The sequence below is a fragment of the Microcebus murinus genome, chromosome 24 (assembly GCF_040939455.1).
Source record: "Microcebus murinus isolate Inina chromosome 24, M.murinus_Inina_mat1.0, whole genome shotgun sequence".
Classification (NCBI taxonomy): Eukaryota; Metazoa; Chordata; class Mammalia; order Primates; family Cheirogaleidae; genus Microcebus; species Microcebus murinus.
The window spans coordinates 9,936,971-9,953,190 of record NC_134127.1 but is presented as its reverse complement, the minus strand read 5'-3'; positions in this window follow the sequence as shown (position 1 = coordinate 9,953,190).

Here is a 16,220-nt window from a genome sequence, read left to right as displayed (position 1 = left end):
AACAATGTTGGTTAACTTTTAGCTGTGTCTATACTTCTATAGAAATCAGACTATCACTTCCTGTCTTATGGCCTTACGTTAATATAACTGGTTTCATTGGGAATACTTGCTTTACAAGTTTTCTGAGTTAAAACTATCGTGGCTAATCTCTATGGCAGTAATCAGTTAGCAGTTACAATAAAAAGGATTCTATTCATAACAGCAATGAAAGAAAGAAAATGTCTATGAATAACAGAGTGAATCTCTGTGGAGACCATTACCAAATTCAACTGAGAGATATAAAAGAATTTGAATAATGTAGATACCTAAAATGTTCCTGAAGAGAAGCATGATTAATGTGAAAATGTGAATTCATCCTGTATTAACTTATGGTTTTAATGTAAGTACAATAAAATTTCCAATCAATTTTTCTTTCGGAAATTGCCAAAATCTTTTTTAGTACTACTTAGAAGAATCGACAGGCAAAATATAACAAAGAAGATGCTAAAAAAACATAATGAGGCAAAAAAAAAAAAAAAAAAAAAAAACAAAACTGCCTTACTGGATTCCACTTAAAATATTTTTACTATAAAGCTATAGCAATTATATTTGTACAGTACTGGTAGATAAGTGGGTAGATAATTCAGAGGAACAATTTGACATAAATAAGATTTAATACCTGATAAAGGAGGCAACACAAATAAAGAATAAGACTATTTAATGATTATTTCTAAAATAATTAGGAAATAGTCCAGTTTAGAGTTCTTTCTCTTACTAAGTGTGACCACCTATTTTCTGATAGATTAAGAGACTAAGTGTTAAAAACAAAATGACTTAAATGTGTATGATCCAGAGATAGGAAAGAATTTGTTAGCCTAAAGACAATGAAAGAGGAGACCGATAGATTTGACTAACCTAAAAATAATTTGAAACAAAATACAAAGTAAAAAAGAAAACATCTAACACAGTGGGAAAGTATTTTTCAATAGATACCTCAAGTGATATTAGGTGTTTGGTATATAAATCAATCCTACAAGTCAATAAAAAAATGTATCGAGGACCAACTTAGTTGAAGAGGTCGCAGTGAACTGTGATGATGCCACTGCCCTGTAGCCTGAGTGTGGGAAGAAGACCCTGTCTCCGAAAAAAGACATTTTAGTAAAAAAGGAAAAGTGAGCAATTCAGAGAATTTGCTAAGAAACATTAAAATATTTTACTCTCAGAAATAATCAGATGAATATAAAAAAATGAGGTATTGTTTTAAGTATGCAGTTATCAAACAGCGAATGTCTAAGGCTTGAGAACTCTTGCTTAAACTGTAATTTGTAATTACATGTTTATATTACATTTTAATTATATGTATTGAAAGCCCCCCAACTGTTATTATTGTCTTTTTTAGCACTTCCAGTTCTCAGAATCTACCCTAAAATGATCCAAAAACGTAGATTTGCACAAAATATGTTAGTTATACCACCATTTGTAACCATGAAAAATAAAAACAATTTCAATTTTCACTGAATGGAAAATGACTAAGGTAAGTTGTGTTAATTCCATATAGTGAACAGCCATCTAAAATGATGCTTATAAAGAAAATTTTATTGCTTGTGCTACAGTGCTAATATTAACATTGAACTATTCTGTATGTTTAGAATTAACATACATTTACATACATTATGTTTGTCTCCCAGGGGCTGGGGGACAGCAGAGCCTAGGTGACACCATGTGTGGAACTTGCTACTCTTCTTCTCATACTCTTCACTCCTTCCCTCAGGTCTGGTCACCTCCTTCCACCTCCACACCTCATGTCAATTCTTCCAGCCCATGTCTCAGAAAACCTGCTTTTGCTATTGGTGGTGTTTGTGTTTTTAAACCAAAGTCTCTTAAATGCACCGTGGGGTCATAAAAACCCAGACTTCCAGAACAGAAAGCCCCTGGTGTCTCTCCATGAAGACAGATACCTGATCAATCTACAGCGAACAAAACAAAATACGGTTAATTTCTTAATCAGGTGCTCATGGTATAGACAGATAAAAGAATTTTTAAAAATCAAATTATAATCTAATAATGCAAAGATTCCAAGAGCTAAACTTTGGAGACTAGGTTTTGATTGTGTTAAGAGATACTCATTAGACAACGAAGTAGAGATGCGGAGTAGACAGTTGTATATACACATCTTGTGGCCAGGACCTCAGAAATAAATGTGTGAGCCACCGGCTTAGAGATGATATTTAAAGCCACAAAGTGACAGAGCCCCTGGGGAGTGGGTATAATGGAGAAGGTGTGTGTACATGCAGGTAGAGCATGCATCCAAAGAACCTTTTAGAAATTCAAGCTTCATCTATGATGAGATTAGTATAATGTCCCAAAGCAGAAAGAAATTTCTGTAAGAATTACAGAAAAGCTTACAGGGTTCAATACTTTATTTCAATGGCTACCACAGAACTAGGAGAACCCATGGAATTAGTTACCATGGAGACGTCAACATTCTAGGAATGATCATGAATTGTAGGTCATCTAGATGATGTAATTGTGACCTAGAAGCCCCGTGTAATGAAGTGGTGGCAACCAATGCTGACTTTTGCTCTGGGACTTTGAGTTGAGATTTCTGCCCTCAAGGGAAGAATCCAGGTGACTTCTCAGAGAACCACCATCAACTTGAAAATATTTTCAACTTTCCTTTGTGTGTCATTATCTTAATCAGATGTCCAGGAAATTTTCCAAAGAAAAAGGTTAACAGGAGATCAAGATTGGCAGGATGAGAGGGAATGGGAGCGGGGAGGTGACCGTATGGGGTGGAAGAGGAACACATAGCACATGGGCAGCTGGGAGAAGAACTGTATAGAAGAAAATGTAACTGTGGGAGAAGGGCATGATTAAAAAGGTAAGGAGAGGCCAGGCACGGTGGTTCATGCATATAAATCCTAGCACTCTGGGAGGCTGAGGCAGGCCGATTGCTCAAGGTCAGAAGTTCAAAGCCAGCCTGAGCAAGAGCGAGACCCCCATCTCTACCATAAATAGAAATTAATTGGCCAAGTAATATATATAGAAAAAGTTAGCTGGGCATGGTGGGACATGCCTGTAGTCCCAGCTACTCAGGACGCTGAGGCAGCAGGATGGCTTGAGCCCAGAAGTATGAGGTTGCTGTGAGCTAGGCTGATGCCACGGCACTCTCTCTAGCCTGGGCAACAAAGCAAGACTGTCTTAAAAAAAAAAAAACAAAAAGGTAAGGAGAGGAGTGCTGTTAAATAATGGATTGAAAATATTCGTGTATCCTGTTGTCCCTTCTCATTTCCCACTGAATTGATATAATAAAATCTTATGACTTATTTTACTATGTATTTTTCCCAGCCTGCAGGTCTTATGAGAAAGATTTGAGAATGGGAGAAGAGGCAACGAGGGCTGATAATCAACACAATTTTGGGAGATTGAAAGCAGAACAGAGGAAGATTGGAAACCAAGTGCTACTGATGAGAATTTAGACCTATTCAGAATTTCCCCAACAGGTTCCATGGCGGAGAAGATTAAGTCACGGGACTGAAAACAAGGGGGTTACCTGAAAATTTCTTTGTTATACTTTCTGACCCCATCTCTCCCCTATCTGAGAAGCCACACTGCCACCACTGGCCCCCGCCTCAGGGGTTACAGGGGCTGTTCTCTAAACTCTGGTAGAATTTAAAATGGAGAGGGTCTGGATTAAGGGACTTAGACTATCTGATGCATTTGACCACATAGAAAATAGTTTTTGAGTAGGATTTGCAAATGTGTGGGAAGACTTTGAGAGTTTCTGATTAGAAAAGAAACAAGAGACATTAATAATTTTACAAAACCCCAGAAAACTGCACCAGAAAGAAATGTAATGGTCAAACTTTGCTTTATGCCCTCCTGACAATGGAAACAGTAAACCATGATTTAAGTTATGGCTGTGCTAGAACTATCCTGGGAGGAAGGGGGAGGAAGAGAAGAGGTGAGAAGGGTGGAACAGAGATGGCTGTTTTCATGAGAAGCTTTGTGTCACTAGATTTTTTAAATCCTGTTCCTACATTGTTTTGGTAACAATAAAGCTAGAAACAATAACAATGTAAAGAACTGGAGCTTAAAAATGTATAGAGAAGAAAGATTACATAGTAAATGTGTCTGGACCACTCCCATAACTCATCTCGGTTTCCGTAGCATCTATAAACTTAGCGTTGTAGCCATTTTTGGAATCTACTACACCAAGTCTGGAGGAACTTCAAGATTTAGAGGTAGGTAGGAAAGGATGAGCCTAACGAGGACGGAAGTGACCAGAAATGCAAGGCACAACTAGGAGAGCATTTGACACGAAGGAGGGAATTGTACACAGTCAAATAAGCATCTTTCTCTAAGTCTTAGCATTTCCATAAAGTTACTTTCCCCAGAAATTCCATGTGCTGCTCAGCCCCTTCCATCCCAATACCAGGAAGGTGTCACACCATGTACTGTCATGGGACCTTGTGCTTGTGTCTTGTCACCAGGCTCTTACCACACTGTGCTTGAGTCTCTGTGTTGCCCCTACAATTCGAAGCTTTTTGTGGGAAGCGGCTTTATCTTGTATCTGTTCATAGCTAAGTTACATGGTTGATACTTCTGTATGTTCAATTTTGCATTCTGCTTTTTAACTTTTTTCTTATTAAAAAATACAGCTTTCATTTTGAAATTGAAATGTAGCAGTATAGGCTATAGAAGGTCAAAGTCCCTTTATGAACCTGGATGTAATTGTTTTAGAAGTTTCTTTTTAGTTACTATTACACATAATGCTCATGTTACTATTTCTTTGTAAACACTTTTAATGATTATATACATATGATCATTTGTAATACCTAAAGTTCATTGCTATTAGAAGTTTAGGTTATATCAATTTCTTACCATTGTAAATGAAGCTGGATGAATTAAGGTTAACTGTTTGTTCATATTTCTGATTCTTTACTCTGGATTCCTAGAAATAAAGTTATATTTGGTCAAAATGTATCATTTTAAAACTCATGTGGCTTCTTTTGCTTAGAACAATGTTTTTGAGTTTGTTCAGGTTGTTACGTGCATCAGTAATGTATTCATTTTTATTACTGAATAGCTTTTCTATTATATGGGTATATTCGAATTTGTGTATTTATTCACCTGCTCAGACATTTTGGCTGTTTCTAGTTATTGGCTATGACAAAGCTATGAACATTTTCGTTACTCTGAAATAGATATTGAGGAGTGAAATCAGTGAGTCATTTGGTAAGTATATGTCTAACTTTGTAAGAAACTGCCAGACTCTTTTCCCAATGGCTGTGTCATGTTGCATTTCTATCAGCGATTTATGAGAGTTCCAGTTGCTGCACATTTGCACCTACGCTAGGTATTATCAGTGTTTTAAATTTTAGCTTCTAGTGGGTTGGTAGTGGTATTTCATCATGGTTTCGGTTTGAATTTTCCTAGTGTCTAATGATTGAAAAATGTGGGGCTTAGTTTTCCTTTTTCTAGCTTGTTAAGATAAAAAGCTTAGATAACAGATTTTTGACCTTTTAAAAAAAATCTAATACAAGCATTTTGACACTGTAAGTTTCCCTCTAAATACTGCTTTACCTGCATCCCACAAATTTTGACATAGGGTGTCATTATTCCAAGTATTTTCTGATTATTTTTCTGATTTCTTCTTGGACTCATGGATTAGTATCATATGGTTTCATTTTCAAACATCTTGGGTGTTTCTGAATTGCTTTTGGATTTGTAATTTAATGTCGTGGGCCAGGCGTGGTGGCTCACACTTGTAATCCTGGATCCTGGCACTCTGGGAGGCCGAGGCGGGTGGAGACCCCGTCTCTACTATAAATAGCAATTAATCGGCCAACTAAAAATATATAGAAAAATTAGCCAGGCATGGTGGCACATGCCTGTAGTCCCAGCTATTTGAGAGGCTGAGGCAGGAGGATTGCTTGGGCCCAGGAGATTGAGGTTGCTGAGAGACAGGCTGATGCCACGGCACTCTAGCCCAGGCAAGAGAGCGAGACTCTGTCTCCAAAATAACAACAACAATAATAATTTAATGTTGTGATCAAAAAGTGCAAAATTTTAAGATTTCAATCTTTCGAATTCACGGGGCTTATTTTGTGGTCCAACACTTAGTTTAGATGTGAACCCAAGAGTGGGAAGAAACCTGAAATGTTACTAAAATGTACTAATATTTATTTACTGAAGTGTTAGTAAAATTTACTAACATTTACTGAAATTTTAGTAAAATTTAATTTGCATCTGATAAACGCAAATTAAAATCACAAATTGCTACTAACACATACACACCCCCACCCCAGAATTGCTAAATTGAAAAAACTGTAAAGATCAAGTGTTGTCAAGAATGGGGTAATTAGAACTGTCATACACTGCTGTTGGTAATGTCAATTCATATACTTTGGAAGTTGACAGCATTTACTAACATTCAATGTGCACATACCATATGACCTAGTAATTGGTAGATGCCCTAAAAATGCACACATATTTTTATCTAAAGATATGAAAGTAAAAATAATGAAAGCTGGTGGAGCAGATACCATGTCTATGACTTCTCTGAGTCCTAACTTCCCCCCACTTATCCCTCTCCATCTCATTGTTTTTTCATTTTCATTTCATCTAATTCTATGTATTTTTACCATTTTCCTCACATTTTAAATGTACTATTCTGACCTGTTCTTTCTAGACAGTAATTCCTCATTTTATGTTCATAGGAAAATTTTTAATGTTTTATATTTGCTGAATTATTATAAGTAAAATGTATCTTATTGAGGATGTCAAATAGTTATCTGAAATTTCTTGCCAAGTCCTATAGTAGATAACTTCCAGATATTTGCTCTTCATTCAATTCTTGGGAAGGACAATCTCTTTCACTGTCTTGCTACATTTTTCCTTATAGCTTCTATGGTTTTTTTTTCCTTCTTTATTGACTTATTTTTCTTCTTCTTGTCATATGTGCTGAATCCTTTCAAATTCATTGTTTGACCACATAATGGTATGTACAGATTACATTTGCCTCCGGTCTGTTTATGGTTAAATTTCCCTCTACGATCTAACAGATATTCATGAATGTGGTTTCTCTCTACCAAGGGGGCATCCAAACCCACTGCTAAATTCTTTGATATTGGGGCCAATGTATACTTGATGCATTGCACATTCTAGAATGTACAGCACCACAACCACCCCATCCCTTGACATCAGGACAGAATATAGATCGAACTTTGAAAGCTCATATGCATGACTGTCACTGTAGCATGTAACCATAAGCCTTCTATTTTGTGGCTTTAGAAAACTACCATTTTCTTAGCCATTTTTACTTTTCGCCTCCTCTTCTGTGACCACCACTAGCAGCTAAGCTTTCCTTGGGGCACCATTTTTTGGTGGTTATTTTAGAATATTATAGGAGTATAAATGCTTTGGTTACATGAATTGCTTTTGCACAGTCTGAGTCAAAGTTATAAGTGTGCCCATCACCCAGATAGTGTGCAATGTACCCATCAGGTGTGAATTTACCCAACCCTCCCCCTTCCCCTTCCCACCTGGCTTGATTTCCATCAAGTTTTATTTCCCTATGTGCACAGCTCATTGGTCAGTTCCTATTTAGTAGTGAGTACGTGTGGTGTTTTTTTCCAGTCTTGCAATACTTCACTTACGAGAATGATCTCTAGTTTTATAATCACTTTTTCAATGTTGCTTCATGGGAAGGTCAAGTGAGAACTAAAAAGCTACCTCAAGATGGGAGCAGTGGGCTGTCAGATGTGAACTAAAAAGAGTTCTTAAGCAAAGAATACATCTATAAGATACGCAATGTGAATTTATATGCCAGTAAATCTTTAACTTTGAGAACTTCAAGGGTAGCATTTCGGAGGTAGAATATTTGGTTATTTCCTTAATTATGTGTCAATCTAAGTCGGTACTTTCTTACTGAAATCCCAAGACCATTCAAGAATAAAAGACTGAAATATTCTCAAACATGGGTGTCAGAAGGAAAACTTGCTTCTTGGTAGAAAATTAACCATTTCTCCCCACGATCTGGTTCAACTATGTAAAGTGTTATTTCCTTTAAGTTTGTCATTTCCCTACTTAGAACAAAGGGTCAGTCTTCACAGTTTCTGTTCTTTTAGATTTGATCTCAGTTCTCAGAAGTGACTTGGTTTACATGGTTTATTTTTTCCCCACATTTTTTTTTTCTTTTTAAAGGAGAAAAGGCATATAGATTTTATTTGATCACTGTTTTACATGACACGGGAGACTTCAGAATGAAGACCTAAGGGATACAGAGAAAATTGCATTTTTATGCTTAGGTTCAACAAAGTATGTACAGCCATGTAGGACTGTGGCAGGACAAAAAGTTTGATCTAATGTTAATATTCACAGACTGAAGGGGAAACCTAGCAAAGCCTGTTTTGTTTAGGTTCTTCTTGGCTTCTCTATTTTCACACTTAAGGAGAGTAACATGAAATTTCGGTAGAATAAATGAAATATGTCTTTAGTGTCCTCAAATGCATCTTTCTGGCACCCTTCATTTCTTTCTCTTCCCCTCTTGTTTAAGTACAATTTATTATTATGGGATACCCCTAACCAGCAGTATGGAGCCATTTTGATGGTCTAGTTTCCTCCTGCTGGCGTAGTCCAATCTGTGAATCTCTAGGTTGGTAGGTTGCAATTTCTTCAATGAGATCAAATGGGTAACCTGAAAAAGCACCTCTGCTTTTTCATTTGAAGATACAGTATTATATACATTAAAAAAAAAAAAAAAACACTTCCAAAGAAGTGCATTGAGATTTTCCATCCACCATGCCGCTTTAAGCCAACTTAAGTGATCAAATTTTTTCTGTAAAGGGCCATAGGATAAATATTTTAGGTGTTGTGTCATATAGTCTGAAACTACTCAACTCTGCTGGCAGCCATAGACTGTATGTGAACTAATGGGTGCAGTTGAGTTCCAATAAAACTTTATTTACAAAAACGGGTGGCAGACAGGTTGGTCCACAGGCTGTAGTTTGCCAACTCCTGGCTTAAGGCCAAGATTATCTATTCTCTTAGGTTGTTCTAGTTTTCTCCCCCCATATGCTTCAGTTCCCCTAAAATGCAACACTATTAAAAAAGAAATGAGTGTTCCAGTGTGTAGGAATGCAACAAAACACAGCTCGGAAATGTTACGCCTCTTGGGAAATTTTTCTCCTGCTACCGAGTCTAAATTTTAACTTTTACATTATTAAAAGTTATTTCTAGGGCTGCGTTTCTAGTCCCTGAATGTGATTTCTGAAACTGGAGACGCGACATTCTCCAGGGAGGACAAATGCTCCCAAATTATATTCACCATCTGGCCACACAGAGTGGGAGTCAATAGTCTTTGAGAACAAGGTGTGAACACCTGTTTTTTCTTGCAGATTGAGGATTTACCTTTTCAGCTGTAAGAAGGTGTATTTGCCCACACCTGTGGAAGTTAAGCCTATTTTTAAAGCTTGAGCAAACACACCCTCACGTTGGGCTGTGGTTGGTTGATTTATGACTCAAGAATGCTGAATTCCCACATTGGAATGTGACCAACGGTTATACTGTTCAGTACGCTGCCTGCTGCTTCCTACACAGATAATTACCAAAGGCTAATTTACAGAAGCCAGGGGGAACGGAAATGGAGTGAATGCCTTCCCGCAGAGCCAGGAATTGCATTTTATCAGGAGTCATGGAGAAGCATGTTTATTCTCAGGAAAAAAAAAAAAAAAGTCTAGGCAAGTGACTAGTTAGGAAATATAATAGCAAAATGAGTTATACGAAGGACAATACAGTATTTAAAGCATTGCTTTAGAGTTAAGACCACCTCGGATCAAATCCTTATTGCCTCACTTAAATAGGTGGAAATTTGAATTCGTTACGTAACCTGAGTCTCAATTCCTCATCTGCAACATGAACCTAAAATAGTAGAAAACTATTTCAAAGTTATGATAAAAATAAAACAATGCATGTAGAGCATTTCTCTCTGTATCTGGAACATAGCAAGTGATCAATAAAAGTTGGCTATTATATTCTAATTCATGCCTCCAATCTGGTGTTCATCATAGATTTTGTTCTTTAGCCAACATTTGTGAGTCAACATTTTACCTTCTTCATTTGCTCAAGGTGTTTGAAGATTTTGAGGGTATTTGATTGCCTTATAGAACACTGAAGTCCATGAATTTAAGTGAATTGCCTGTGTTAGAAGATTTACAGGACCAGAATTTAAAGCCACCCAGCTGATCCTCTTAGAGTTTCCCAAATATGAGCTTCTCCAGGAAGTTGCCCTCATTCTCTTTGGTTCAGTTTAGTCCTCATGTTACTTCACCAATCTTACCACCCAAAGGTGACACTATATAAACAGAGTCATCTTTGGCAAGTTGTATGTCACCCTGATTTTAATTTTTCCCTTTATAAAAGAGTTGGTATATATAGAGAGAATCCTTATCATTTCTTCTGGAATTCAAAACCTAAAGGCTTTGTAGAGAAAAAGCCCTGAGGATGTTTCGATCCGAAGTCATGGAGGCAGGTTGGCCATGGTTGACCAATAATGCCATCATTTGCATGAGGACCTCGGTAGTGAGAAATAAAGATGGACTCAGGACTGCAACTCTTACCAGGAGCAGGCTTCCTGCACTTGCAATATGTCCTTGTCATTTGTATTTTCTGGCCAGCATGGACTATTGGAATTTGCATCATACTGTCATAAAAAAAGGACCAGGAATTTTAGGATTAGAGGAAAACAAAATATATAATGAATTGGCTATGCAAATAGCAAAGTATATAAATAAGTGCCTTTGTTCCCCATTGAACTTAGGTAAATTTATTTCTATGTTAAAAGTTACTAGCGGTGTAAGTTCTCAAATAAAAAATCGTATCATTTAGAATTTAACACACAAACATACAAAGTTCACTTATTTTGCCAGTTACACTTCTCAGTGTTCAGGATGTGTAAATTGAAGTACTCCATGCTTTAGGAGGAATTTATTAATAGTAATAGCGCTGAAGAAGGCTACTAGTTCCCTAAATTCCGGTATGATACCCAAGCCCCTAAATTTAGATAATTTAAAAAAGTAGCATGAGGGAAACAATGCAAATGTCTAGCAAGACTCTTAGTACACAACTATTTAGAGTTGTTAGAGCTGAATATTAAGTTTGAATCATAACTGAGTAATTTTAAATGTAAGTAGTTCATACTCTGAACATCTTGAATACACATACTTCAAAAAAATCAGATTTGCAGACATTTATATGGTTTTCTCTTTTAAAAAAAGACAGGTAATTCTTTTTAATGTGAAATACATTATTCTACAAAAGCAGGCATATGAGTAGCCCGAATTAGGCAGTCAGTTTCCCAGCTGTAATGTTCTATGGTGGAGCCATATTGTCTGTTACATTCAGACAATATATAGTGTAGTAGTTAAGCAAGCAAGCTCTGGAGTCAGACAGAGTCCCATTTAATTTTGTTCTTTGCTCCTTGCTGTGTGACTTTCAGCGAAGTACGTGATCTATCTGAGCCTCAGTGTCCTCATCATGAAATGTAGAGAGTGACTGTAACTATTCATATTTCATACATGGCGTTGAAAGTTACTGGGATAGTTACATGTAATTTACAAAGTCCAGCGTATCAAGCATTTTGTGCCTTTCTTACTGGCTGCTTAACTTGGGGGGAAGCATCAACAAGCTCCCTCTGTGACAGCCCTCCTGCCAGGAGGGGCTTTGGCCCACTTCTGTCTGCCCCATGGTCTTTGACAGTCAGCAGCCAGGAGAGCAGGTGATTGTTACAAGTGCACGTGTGGAAAATTCTTTAAATGCACTGATCTGAGCTTTTCAAGGATCTGATTTCAAGAAATTTCTTTTCAAGAAATCAGATCCTTTTTATTGGGGTGTAAAATTTACTGATTGGCCTCACTGGGTATTTCAAACCATCAGTTTTCGCCCACCTCTTTTCAATTTCTGAGTCTCTGACTAATCTCAGGAGAGATATGTTAGAAAATTGTATCTGATGAAAAAAATTCTTTGAATGTTTAGGTATAGATTTCCTTGTAGAGTTTCAACTTTTGAGAGTCAAAAGTATTACTAACGGGAACCACTAGTTAGAAGCAATATATATATTTATCTATTTATATAAAGAAGGATCCATTCCTTAACTTTCCTACATCAGAAATTTCAGTTCAGTAATTATGTAATTTTAGCTCAATTAACTAACCTACACATTGTGATGGAGGTAAGTTATTCTTTATTTTTAGAGATAAAACTTGAAATAAACTTGGAATTCTTTGGAGTTCTTTGAAGCATGTGCCATTTCATTGTACTGGAATTCAGTGCTTCCCCACCTTGGCTCCCCGCCCTTTTTTGGTCAGTCAACGAACTTGACAGTTGATTCACAGATACTGAGGACTTCTGTTCGATTTGCCATTTTTAATAGTAATCATGTAAACCAGCAAATTCAGACAAGATCCAGTAGGTAAAGAATGCACACTAGGTTACTGAGGACATGGCTTTGGATGAAAGTGTTATTACTCTTGTAAACAAAATTGTCCATTCTTATTAGTGCTAGTACTATTTACCATTCTGTTACTTTTTTAAATTTAAATTTTGTTTTTTTTTTGAGACAGAGTCTTGCTCTGTTGCTGGGGCTAGAGTGAGTGCCATGGCTTCAGCCTAGCTCACAGCAACCTCAAACTCCTGGGCTCACGTGATCCTCCTGCCTCAGCCTCCCGAGTAGCTGTGACTACAGGCATGCGCCACCATGCCCGGCTAATTTTTTTATATGTATATATGTTTAGTTGGCCAATTAATTTATTTCTATTTATAGTAGAGACATGGTCTCACTCTTGCTTAAGCTGGTCTCGAACTCCAGAGTTCAAACGACCCTCCCACCTCAGCCTCCCCGAGTGCTAGGATTACAGGTGTAAGCCACCCAACCTGGCCCCACCATTTTGTGACTTTATACATTACTTTGTGAATTTATTATTTCCATCTTTATTGAGAAATACAAAAAACTGTATATAAACTATACAATTTGGTGACTTGGATTTATGTATATGCTTGATTTACCATTACCACAATCCAGGTAACAAAAATCTTTCAAATTCTTAAGTTTTCTAGTGTTCCCATTTTTGTGGTAAGAACACCTAACATGAGAGCTTTCCTCTTAATAAAGTTTTGTGTAGTTAAAAAATTTGTTAACTATAGGCAGTATGTCGTAGAGCAGATCTCTGGAACTTTCTCATGTGGTATAGCTGCAACTTTATAGACACTGAACAACAGTTCTCATTTCCCCTCCCTCAGCCCCTGGTAACTACCATCTTACTGTCTACTTCTATATCATTGACTACATCATGCACCTCATAAGAGGAATCATGTATTTGTCCGTGACTAACTTTTTTAGTTAGGATAGTGTCTTCCAGGTCCATTCATGTTGCCACAAATGGTAGGGTTTTTAAAAAATCTGGGTAATATTCGATTGTACACATACACCACATTGTCTTTATCCATTCATCCCACAATGGACATTTCAGTTGCTTCCCTATCTTGGCTACTGTGAATAATGTTGCAATAAACACGGGAATGCACATATCTCTTTGGGATTCTGATCTCAATTGTTTTAGACTTACTGTATACCCAGAAATTGCTGGTTGGTATGGTATTCCTGTTTTTTATTAGTTGAGCAATCTTCATACTGTTTTCCATAGTGGGTATGCCATTTTACATTCGCCGCAACAGTGTGTGAAGGTTCTAATTTCTCTATAACCTCATGAACACTTTTTTGATAATAGCCATCGTAACAGATGTGAAGTGACATGTCATCTCATGGTCATTTTAACTTGGATTTCCCTGGTTATTAGGAATGTTGACCATCTTTCATATACCTGGTGGTCATTTGTATGTACTCTTAGGAGACATATCTACTCAAGTCCTTTGCCCATTTTAAAATCAGGTTTATTATCTTTTTGCTGTTGAGTTGTAGGAGTTCCTTATGTATTTTGGAAATTAATTCCTAATCGAATATATGGCTTCCACATATTTTCTCCCATTTCACTCTCCTGATTGGCTCCTTTGCTGTGTGGAACTCCCCCTTTTGATATAGGTGAAAAAATCTCTTTCATTCACAGATATGGCAAAAATGGAGACAAAAAATAAAGTGATATAAAAAGCTATTCCAATTAAAATAGATATGAAAACCATTCACAATGGTTAATACATACAAGACCAATGAGTTAATATGTGTATAACACTTTGAATAGTATGACAAATAATTTGTGCTTAATTTATACTAGTCAGTATTATGTCATAGGTAGATGCAATTGCAAATAGAATAGTGGGTTTTCCAGTTGACTAATGTGAGTTTCAACTTGATAACACTTGATAACAGATATCATTGAAATCAAGAGTCCTAATTAAAAATCCAAGAACTGAAATATGGTTTGATGTTTTTCAGTTTATAAAGGAAACGAGTATGTACCCTTTATTTTTTCAGAGAATTAACAACCTACAGGGACCCCCCAAAAGGATAGTAAGTATATTCTACTTAATCAACCAGATAGGGTATTTTGCTTACTTATTAAATGTAATTGCCATTGATAAATTCGTTGAGTCCATATACCAGAAATTCTCTCCCTGTTTAAGAATTTTTATTACCAGGCTTAGGGATTTGACTTTCTATCCAGTACAAGGTCAACAAAAAACAGTCTCTTTCTCTAGCACAAATGTTTTGCTTACTATTTCATATTCAAGAAAGCGACAGAATTTGTAGTGACCCTCAACCATAGAGCTTTAGAATCCACACAGTGTCACTGTATCCGTGACCCCATTGTGACATGAGATAAATGATATGATTCTCATTTTAGCTGTGATTCAGAGAAGTCGCCCATTCCACAGCCCTCTAGTGACCAATCCCGGAGGTCACTGCTCTTTCTACCGCTTCACGGCTTCTTGCAAGCTGCCGTGCTTGTGTTTAGACGCATCACGGCTATACCTAAAACTAACAGCTTCTAACCCATCTCATGTCATTCAGTGACTTTAGCTAAATGCATTATTTTCTGTGCTTACTTTGTACTTGAGAACATAGGGCAGATACTTTGACTCCTCTTCCCTCTAATAGCATTACCTGAGGATGGAGGGATGAAGGCACAAGGACATGAATGATATCCTCCCCACACTCCCAGCTTTTTAAAAATAGAACTTGATTGCTCTCCTGGAGTTATATATATTGGCATTCAGGTAGCTTATGAGGAAACTAAGGAGCTGGTATGCTGTCACAGCAGTGGGACCCAGGAAGCTGCCACCAAAAAGGAAGACCTTACGTTTTTTAATAGGATAATTCTTTTTTAACCTAAGGAGTATGTCTTATGTTTCCTCATTGTGGTGTTCCTGTGCATTACAGGAGTGTCTTAGTCCACTTGGAGTGATGTACCGTAATACCATGGACAGCGTGGCTCATAAACCACAGAAATTTATTTCTTGTATTTCTGGAGACTGGGAAGTTCAAGATCAAGGTGCCGACAGGTTTAGTGTCTACTGAGTGCCTGATTTATAGATGGCCATCTGTTCTGGGTCTCATGGCAAAATGGGCAATGGGGTCTCTTATAAGGTCACTGTTTCATAACAGGGCTTGAAATGCAAGGTGACCCCCAAATGCAGGAGGAGAAATCCAAACAGGAGGCAGACAAATGCAGTCTCTTAATAGAGGCAACTTATTGGTCAACTTGCTAGACAGAAGCGTGGTCTTGGGCAGCCACAAGGCAGGTGGATCCTGGCCTTACACACCACAGAGAAAGGGTGGGTAGAGTGTTCCAAACAGAATGTGCAGGACAACTCAAGTAGACCCTTTGGAGAAAGGCAAGAATGCTATGTGTGTCATAGCATAAATCCTGCCTTTAGGCAAACTGTAGGCTAAGTGTTTATAACAGCATCCAGGGTGCCTTGGCTTATGTAAGGAACAGCAAATAAAAATGGAAATCTAGAAGGCTCTCCAGGGACTGGGGTTAAGGATTAGCAACCGGGATGGTGACTTTAGCCCCTGCAGTCACTGATCCCATTCATGAGGGCCCTTCGTAAGACCATCACACTAGGGGTTAGAATTTCAACATATGCATTTTGGGGGACATGAACATTCAGGCTGTGGCAGGTAGCAACAGAACTTTGCCGAGACACCTTTTTCTTTTGGAGTTCTTTGCAGCCCCTTGTTTGGTTTTTTAAACTTCTCAGTTGCACATTGTAACGCAGTGAGG